The sequence below is a fragment of the Saccopteryx bilineata genome, chromosome 1 (assembly GCF_036850765.1).
Source record: "Saccopteryx bilineata isolate mSacBil1 chromosome 1, mSacBil1_pri_phased_curated, whole genome shotgun sequence".
Lineage (NCBI taxonomy): Eukaryota > Metazoa > Chordata > Mammalia > Chiroptera > Emballonuridae > Saccopteryx > Saccopteryx bilineata.
The window spans coordinates 278,461,200-278,468,739 of NC_089490.1; the positions used below are offsets into that span (position 1 = coordinate 278,461,200).

The 7,540-nt window shown below is 43.9% G+C and overlaps 1 pseudogene; it reads left to right on the forward strand.

Moving 5' to 3' along the window:
* The first annotated feature begins 4,158 nt into the window (after nucleotides 1-4,158).
* LOC136320415 (U4/U6.U5 tri-snRNP-associated protein 1 pseudogene) lies at nucleotides 4,159-5,140 on the forward strand (annotated as a pseudogene).
* The last annotated feature ends 2,400 nt before the right edge of the window (nucleotides 5,141-7,540 follow it).

The following is a 7,540-nucleotide window of genomic DNA, read 5'->3' on the forward strand; positions in this document are numbered from 1 at the left end:
AGCTCAAAATAGGATATGCCACAGATGACCCCAAGTCCTTCTATCCCTTTCTCAAACCATTAGCCAACATCATATTTCTTTCTGCTGCCAACATTGGCACCACCAGCAGCACAATTCAAGAGGAAAAGAACACATGTGAGAATCAGCTTGTTAACTCCATTCGGGAATTTCTGTGCTCACCTGTGGCTGGTTCTAAGGTATTCTCCTAATTTTCCAAAAGTCATGAGAGCATAGCCTGCAACTAATTATCCTATACACATTATAGGAGGCCAAACAGTTAAAAAAACATTGGAATTTAAATTAATTGTGTGTTATAACGACCAAAGAGAGGCTTATGCCAAGAGAAATTTCAGTAAGGGATTTATGTATGAATGAATTATCAGAAAAATATATGTGTCGCTCTTCTGTTGCAGTATCTCAACCATGACAAGGTGCCACAAATGAACTAGGACTGAAGTGTGACAAGGTATCAGATCTTCAAAACCTGGACACGCTCTGCCCTGAAGGCATGGTTTACAGAACAAACCAGATGTGAATATTTTAAAAAAAACATTCTCCATAAACAAAAGTTCTATGGAGAACCGAGCAATCCCAAATCCAAGGTCTGTCATTGTATTGCTGGTGGTTGAGGCCAGGCAGGTTCACATTGGATTCGGGCAGATGGTAGAGAAACTGCGGAGCTGGAAAGCATCAGGCCATACTCATTTATTGGAGGCTCGCAGAGACAGATGAGCAAATAAACAAAGGAAAACTGCTTTTCACAGTGGAGAACAAGGGATCAGCAAAACCACCCCTCACAGTGGCAGTGGTGGCTGAGGGAATCTGGAGCCCCGCACCTTGCAGTGGAGGGAGAGCGATCTGGGGGAGTCGCCACTGAGGAAAAGCACCCATAGCTTTTCATAGAGTCACACTCGTGGCTTTCTGCCACGTGCTCATGCACTAATCATGCGGTGTTTGCAGCCGGGAAACCAGCGAGCAAGCCTAACACAGCTGTTTTCCCCACAGTCATCATCCATGAAAATGCATGAATATCCCTTAATTTTAAATTCCATCCCTTCAAGTTCTATTCAATAAATTCCCCTTAATTTGAAGGCCAAAAGGCTAGCAATCTCCCTTTTAAAAGTTCTTTACTGTTCCATGCATGTGCCCATGTGCACTTCAGTCCAGTTTATAAGAACCCAGACAGGGTTTTTTCCCTGCATTATTTCCTTTGATGATCTTACAGAAAACAGGGATGATGGTACAAAAATACATCAGCTTCACTCCTCCAGCTTCCGGCTCTTGTCGAGCACAGAGCCTGAACCTTTTACTGCTCACTTTCCAGACCTGAAAAGCATCTTTAATTCTCTCTCCTTCCTGGACTATGTGCCTTAGGATGATGCAGTTCCCCTCCCTTCTGAATTACAGATTCTAGCAGAAGTCTCTGGATCTATTCCCTTTGGAGAAGGGAGTTAGGGAGGAAATTACCTTGAGTGTACTCTCTCCCCCACTCCTCCACTGTGAGTAACTCAGGCCAGTGATCACCTGGCCCAAGGTCAGCCTGCCAAATCAACAGGCTGGCAAATGACCTGAGACAGAATCTCAGCCACACAGGACTTGGGGAGGATGTATAGTTTGGAAAAGAACAGAAAGATGTAATTTAGAGTTGGAAATGTGTGGTTCAAAATGTAAGCCCAGATGTTTTCATAATATTCTCTATAGAATGCAATGTTTGGCATGATTTTCTGGGCCTGTGGCAATGTGCAGTGCAGGTTCTATGATGTGAGATTTCAAAGGTTGAATATTGAACAACCCCTCAAAATAGAGTAAGAATGGCCTAAAAAGTGGAAGACAGAGGGAATGACTACTGTTGAGGTGTGGGTGGCCTTTCCTAGGCTCCTGTGTATGTGTAACCTGCAAGATTAAATACTTAAAGTAGCATAGTAGTCACTCTTCTTAAAACCAAAGAGGTTGAGGAAAGCATTGATTAAATTGCATTTAAATCAGTACCTAAAAGTGGTGTTGAAATTGATTTATGACTGAATTTTCATTTTATGATATTATTTGTATATTAGTAACTTAAACTACTTTCCCTTAAAATTTTCATTTCTAAAAATTATATTTTATATAAATTTGTATATATTTCTTTAACATTATGCAATTATGAGGACAGGACTAATTTCACTGTTAAAAAGTAACCAGCATAGCCTGACCTGCAGTGGCACAGTGGATAAAAGCATCAATCTGGAATGCTGAAATCACCAGTTTGAAATCCTGGGCTTGCCTGGTCAAGGCACATATGGAGTTGATGCTTCCTGCTCCTCCCCTTCTCTCTTTCTCTTTCTTTCTACTCTCTCTCTCTCTAAAAATGAATAATAAATAAAAAAATAAAAAACCAGCATATGTACTCTGTGTGAACTTCTGTGGGTTGTATTTCACTCAAGATATATCTAACATGATCTGATGAGAAAAGAAAGAATAATAGGACTCACCTATATTTTAATAAAATTAGTTCACACAACTAGTGCAAATGATTGCTTTTGAGAGACTGAACAATGACCAGATTATATACAGGGTTCGTATGAAATTCTTATAAAAACAAGCAAGACAGTAAAGCCAGGAAGGTGAAGGTGAAGTGACATGTCACTAGAACACCTGGACATAAGAATTTGTGTGCTGTCTTTTCTGCCACCTTGTCTGAGAGAAGGTCTTGGGTCTAAATCCATCCTGCACATGGTTATATTTATGAGTCCTTTTGGAAAGCATTATTATTATAGTATATAGATCTTATGGTCAAAACAGAGTCTTTTCAACAGCCTCCAAATAATACAATGAGAGATTTATAAAAGAAAGCTGGGCCAATCAAGAGCTCCCCAAGTCATCACAAATTAGAAATAGAAGAGCATGGAGAACATCCTTACTCCATTTAGCGTATGTGTTTCTTTTAAAAATTTATTAGGAAAAATGAACATAATAAACTGGCGAAAGAAATAAAAAGAAAAGCCAGAAGTCAGACGTCAACAACTTCACTTCTCACTGAACCTCTAGCTACGTGTCTTCAGGCCCCATTGAAGGGTTTTGATCTGCACGCAGTAGATGCCCAGAGGGGACAGCACCCCCAGGAGTGAGGGGAATCCTAAAACAAAGAGAGAAAGTGCTAAAGAAACAAAAGCAAAATGATTTTCCTCCTGGCTGATTCCTTCCTTGTGGGAGGAGGAATGATCCCGCATACCTGGGTACAGGGAAATATGGATTAGGAAATTAGTAGAACGAACCAAAAACCCCACAAAAGAGCTTTATGAGGAAGCAAGCACACAGCAGACCTTTATGCCCTGTAAGTTAGTTATCCCAGGAACTCAAGTAGTTAAAAGCCAAGCACACTACCCACCAATATTCTATGGGATCCGGTTTCTCTGAGAAACATGCTTTTCACAACGTGCCTCAAACCTGTCGGCAATGATTACCTGAAAGGCAGAAGGGTGGCCTTTTAAATTTTAGTGACATATTAATGAAGAAGGTAATACTCTGGACAGATACAGAGAAAGATTCACCACATGAAGCCAAGACAGAGCTCCTCAAATCGAAATACAAGCCGTGTAACTAGCCATGGCAGGCCCATCGCGTGTCAGGATGCACTTCAGATAGTCGCATCCCCTTCGGACGCCGTGCAGACACTGACGTGTTTACTACTTTCATTGTCCCTGGCAGATGCTTGGCAGACATCTCGTCTCAGAAGATTCAAGCCTTTGTCTTGGAGTCGGGAGTTAATAGGATCCCTAATTGCAATATCAGTTATAACAAGTTCTGCCTTTTTAAGCTTAGTGACTGATCTCCCAGTTTGGGATGGAATAAGCTCACGGTACAAGAAGTCAAAGTCCAAAGCCGATACAAGAAGAGAACTAGGTTTCCCTTGTAGTAGGATATTTATGGTTGTGAACATGTCCCCAAATGGTTCCAAGGCATCCTTGGCCCATCACCAGAGAGAGAGAGAGAGAGAGAGAGAGAGAGAGATGCATGGCAGAGGCCCTGGGTGGCTCTCCTTAGGCCCCTGCAGACAGCAAGAGCAGAACTAAGCTCAGGGTCTCTACTAGGGGTTGAACTGTGTTCCTCAAAAATTTATATGTTGAGGTCCTGTGCCTCATGATGTGACTTTATTTGGGTCATTATAAATAATCACTGATGGACATCAGTGATGAGGAGGAGGGTGGAGGCCCACCGCCTGGGGAGCTGGAGGTGCTGGAGGAGGACGAGGCGGAGCTGGGGCTGCAGAAGCAGCTGGAGAAGGGGCACCGGCCGCGGCAGCTGCAGCAGCTGCGAGATAGCGGCGAGAAGGTGGTGGAGATTGTGAAGAAGCTGGAGTCCCGCCAGCGGGGCTGGGAGGAGGACGAGGACCCGGAGCGGAAGGGGACCATCGTGTTCAATGCCACATCGGAGTTCTGCCGCACCCTCGGGGAGATCCCCACCTACAGGCTGGCTGGCAACCGGGAGGAGCAGGAGGAGCTCATGGACTTGGAACGGGATGGGGAGCGCTCGGCCAACGGCGGCTCCGAGTCTGACGGGGAGGAGGAGAACATCGGCTGGAGCACAACCTGGATGAGGACAAGCAGCATCAGGATTTCTCTGCCTCCTCCACCACCATCCTGGACAGGAGCCCATCGTGAACAGAGGGCTGGCCGCCGCGCTGCTCCTGAGTCAGAACAAAGGTCTGCTGGAGACGACGGTGCAGAAGGTGGCTCGGGTGAAGGCGCCCAGCGAGTCCCTGCCATCGGCGGTGTGCTGCACTGAGGACGAGATGGGCGTCGACGACAAGTACAGCCGGCGGGAGGAGTACCGCGGCTTCACCCAGGATTTTAAGGAGAAGGACGGCTACAAGCCCGATGTTAAGATCGAGTATGTGGACGAGACAGGTCGGAAACTCACACCCAAGGAGGCTTTTCGGCAGCTGTCCCACCGCTTCCATGGGAAAGGTTCAGGCAAGATGAAGACGGAGCAGCGGATGAAGAAGCTGGATGAGGAGGCGCTTCTGAAGAAGAAGAGCTCCAGCGACACGCCCCTGAGCACTGTGGCCTTGCTCCCGGAAAAGCAGAAGGCCCAGAAGACACCGTACATCGTGCTCAGTGGCAATGGCAAGAGCATGAATGCGAACACCATCACCAAGTGAAGCCTACCTCCCTTCCGGTCCTCTCCCCAGCTTTAATATTAAATAAAGTTCCCTCCTTAAAAAAAATAAAATAAAAATAAATAAATAAAATGGTGATATGGACACAGAGACATGCACACAGGGAGAACACATGTGAAGATGAAGGCAGACGGCCTGACCTGTGGTGGCGCAGTGGATAAAGCATCTCCTGGAATGCTGAGGTCACGGATTCAAACCCTGGGCTTATCCAGTCAAGGCATTTTTGAGAAGCAACTACTGTGAGTGATGCTTCCTGCTCCTCCCCACTCTCCACCTTTCTCTCTCCCTTTTTCTCTCTAAAATCAATAAATAAAGTCTTAAAAAAAAAAAAAAGGATGAAGGCAGACAGACAAGACAAATACTGCATGGAACCACTTATTTGTCAAATAAAAAAAAAAGTCAAACTTAGAAACAATAAAAAAAAAAAGCCATTGCCAGGGCCAGGGTGTGAAGGAAACAGAAAAAGGCTGGCAAAAAAGTATAAGATGAATAAGGTTTGAGGATCTAATATACAACATGTTGACTGTGGTTGGTAATACTGTATTGTATAATTGAAATTTGCTAAGAACTTAAATGTTCTCACACACACAAAAAAGTAAATGTGTGAGGTAACATAACAGATGTGTTGATTAACTCGGGGGGGGGGGCTTCTTTCACAATGTATATCAAATAACCACACTGTATACTTTAAATATCTTACAATTTTATTTGTCAATTATGCCTCAGTAAAGCAGCAAAAGGGGCACAGTTAAACACTTTTTTTTTATTAAAATCAAGGCAGAGAGTACTTCTACTAGCTGAGGAACACCAAAGATTTCAAGCAAACCACCAGAAGCCAGGGGCAGGGGAGGGCGTGGGACAGGTCTTCCTCACAGCCTCAGAAGGAGCCAACCCTGTCCACTCTTTGACCTCAAACTTGTAACCTCCAAAACCATGAGACAATCAATTTCTGTTGATTGAGCCACCCAGTTCGTGGTACTGTTTTACAGCAGCTCTGGGAACAAATAGAGTCACCCTCTGTCATTCTTGCAAACATTACCTCCACACCCAATAACCAGCATCGTCACCATCAGTACAAACCCTTGACCTGGTACGAAAACTAGGACTTTTCATAAATTTCCAGCACATTCATCTTTGGTCTATTCTGTCAACCCACCAACTCTTCTTATATTCTGAAAGCACTCATTTCATATCCTAAAACATTAACTTGCAATTCAGTTAAGATACTGTATAGTCACTGGAATGTCAAAAAAAACCACAAAATACAAGTGATCCTGGACTATAGTATTTTTCTGACTTAACATCATAGGTTTGTGATGCATTCTAATTAAGAAATCAGAAGGAAGAGCTGCAGAGAACAAGGAAGTAAGAAAAAAGTGTAGGGAGATTCTAAACAGCAGCTCTCTTCACCCATCTAATCCTCGTTAAAATGGAAAATTGAGCTGCCATCTGTTGATGGTTATTCTAAAATCCAAGATGGTAGTTCTCAAAGTATGGTCCCCACCAGTAGCATCACCAGCTAATTCTCAGGCCCCACCCAGACCCACTAAGTCAGAGGGGTTGGGGCCCAGCTCCTGGATTGGAATAGGGCTTCCAGGTGCTTCTGGTGCCCATGAAAGTATGAAAACCACTCTTACACTCAAAGCCAGGAGGCAAGTTGGTTCCACCTGGTTGCAAACTCAGTTGGGAGTGTCTGCCCAAGAGCACTGTGTTAAGAAGGGTTCTGAAGCAGCCTCTGAGCTCTGATTGGAAAGAAAGGAACCTCTTGGGCAAGAAAGAGAAGGGGATGGCAGCTGGCAAGGCGTCAACACCCACCCCATGAGTCTCGATTTGTGGTACTTAAGCCATTACTTAAGTATCTTTCTTCATATCCATGATTCCAAATGGAAAATGTCCCAAATATCTGAGCTGACTTGGACCTTAAATAGACTGATATAAAAATGAAAAGAAGAAATAGAGAGCTTGTTCTCAGTTCTGAGACAAAACTCAAGGTAAATACTTGGTTGCACTGCTCTTTCTTCTCCGAAATGTGTAGTCGTCCCTCGCCACATCGCAGTTCACTTTTTGCAGTCTCACTGTATTGCAGATTTTTAAATTGTATATATCTAATTTTGAATCGTGGATCTTTCGCTATATCGCGGGATTTTGTGGTATATAGGTGTTTTTATGTGCGTATTTCCCCCTCTCCCCTCCACGCCTGCTTCTCTTTCAGGCTAGCATTGTTCTGGTGATGGGATGAAAGGAGTGAGTGGGGTGTGCTTCCCCTGATCATCCAGGGAAACAAGTGATATACAAAACCAAACTTAGAAAGTTATTAAATTTGAAAGTTATTGTCTACACCACGTTTATGTAATAGAGGATTTTCTCCATTTTTAAAAGAAT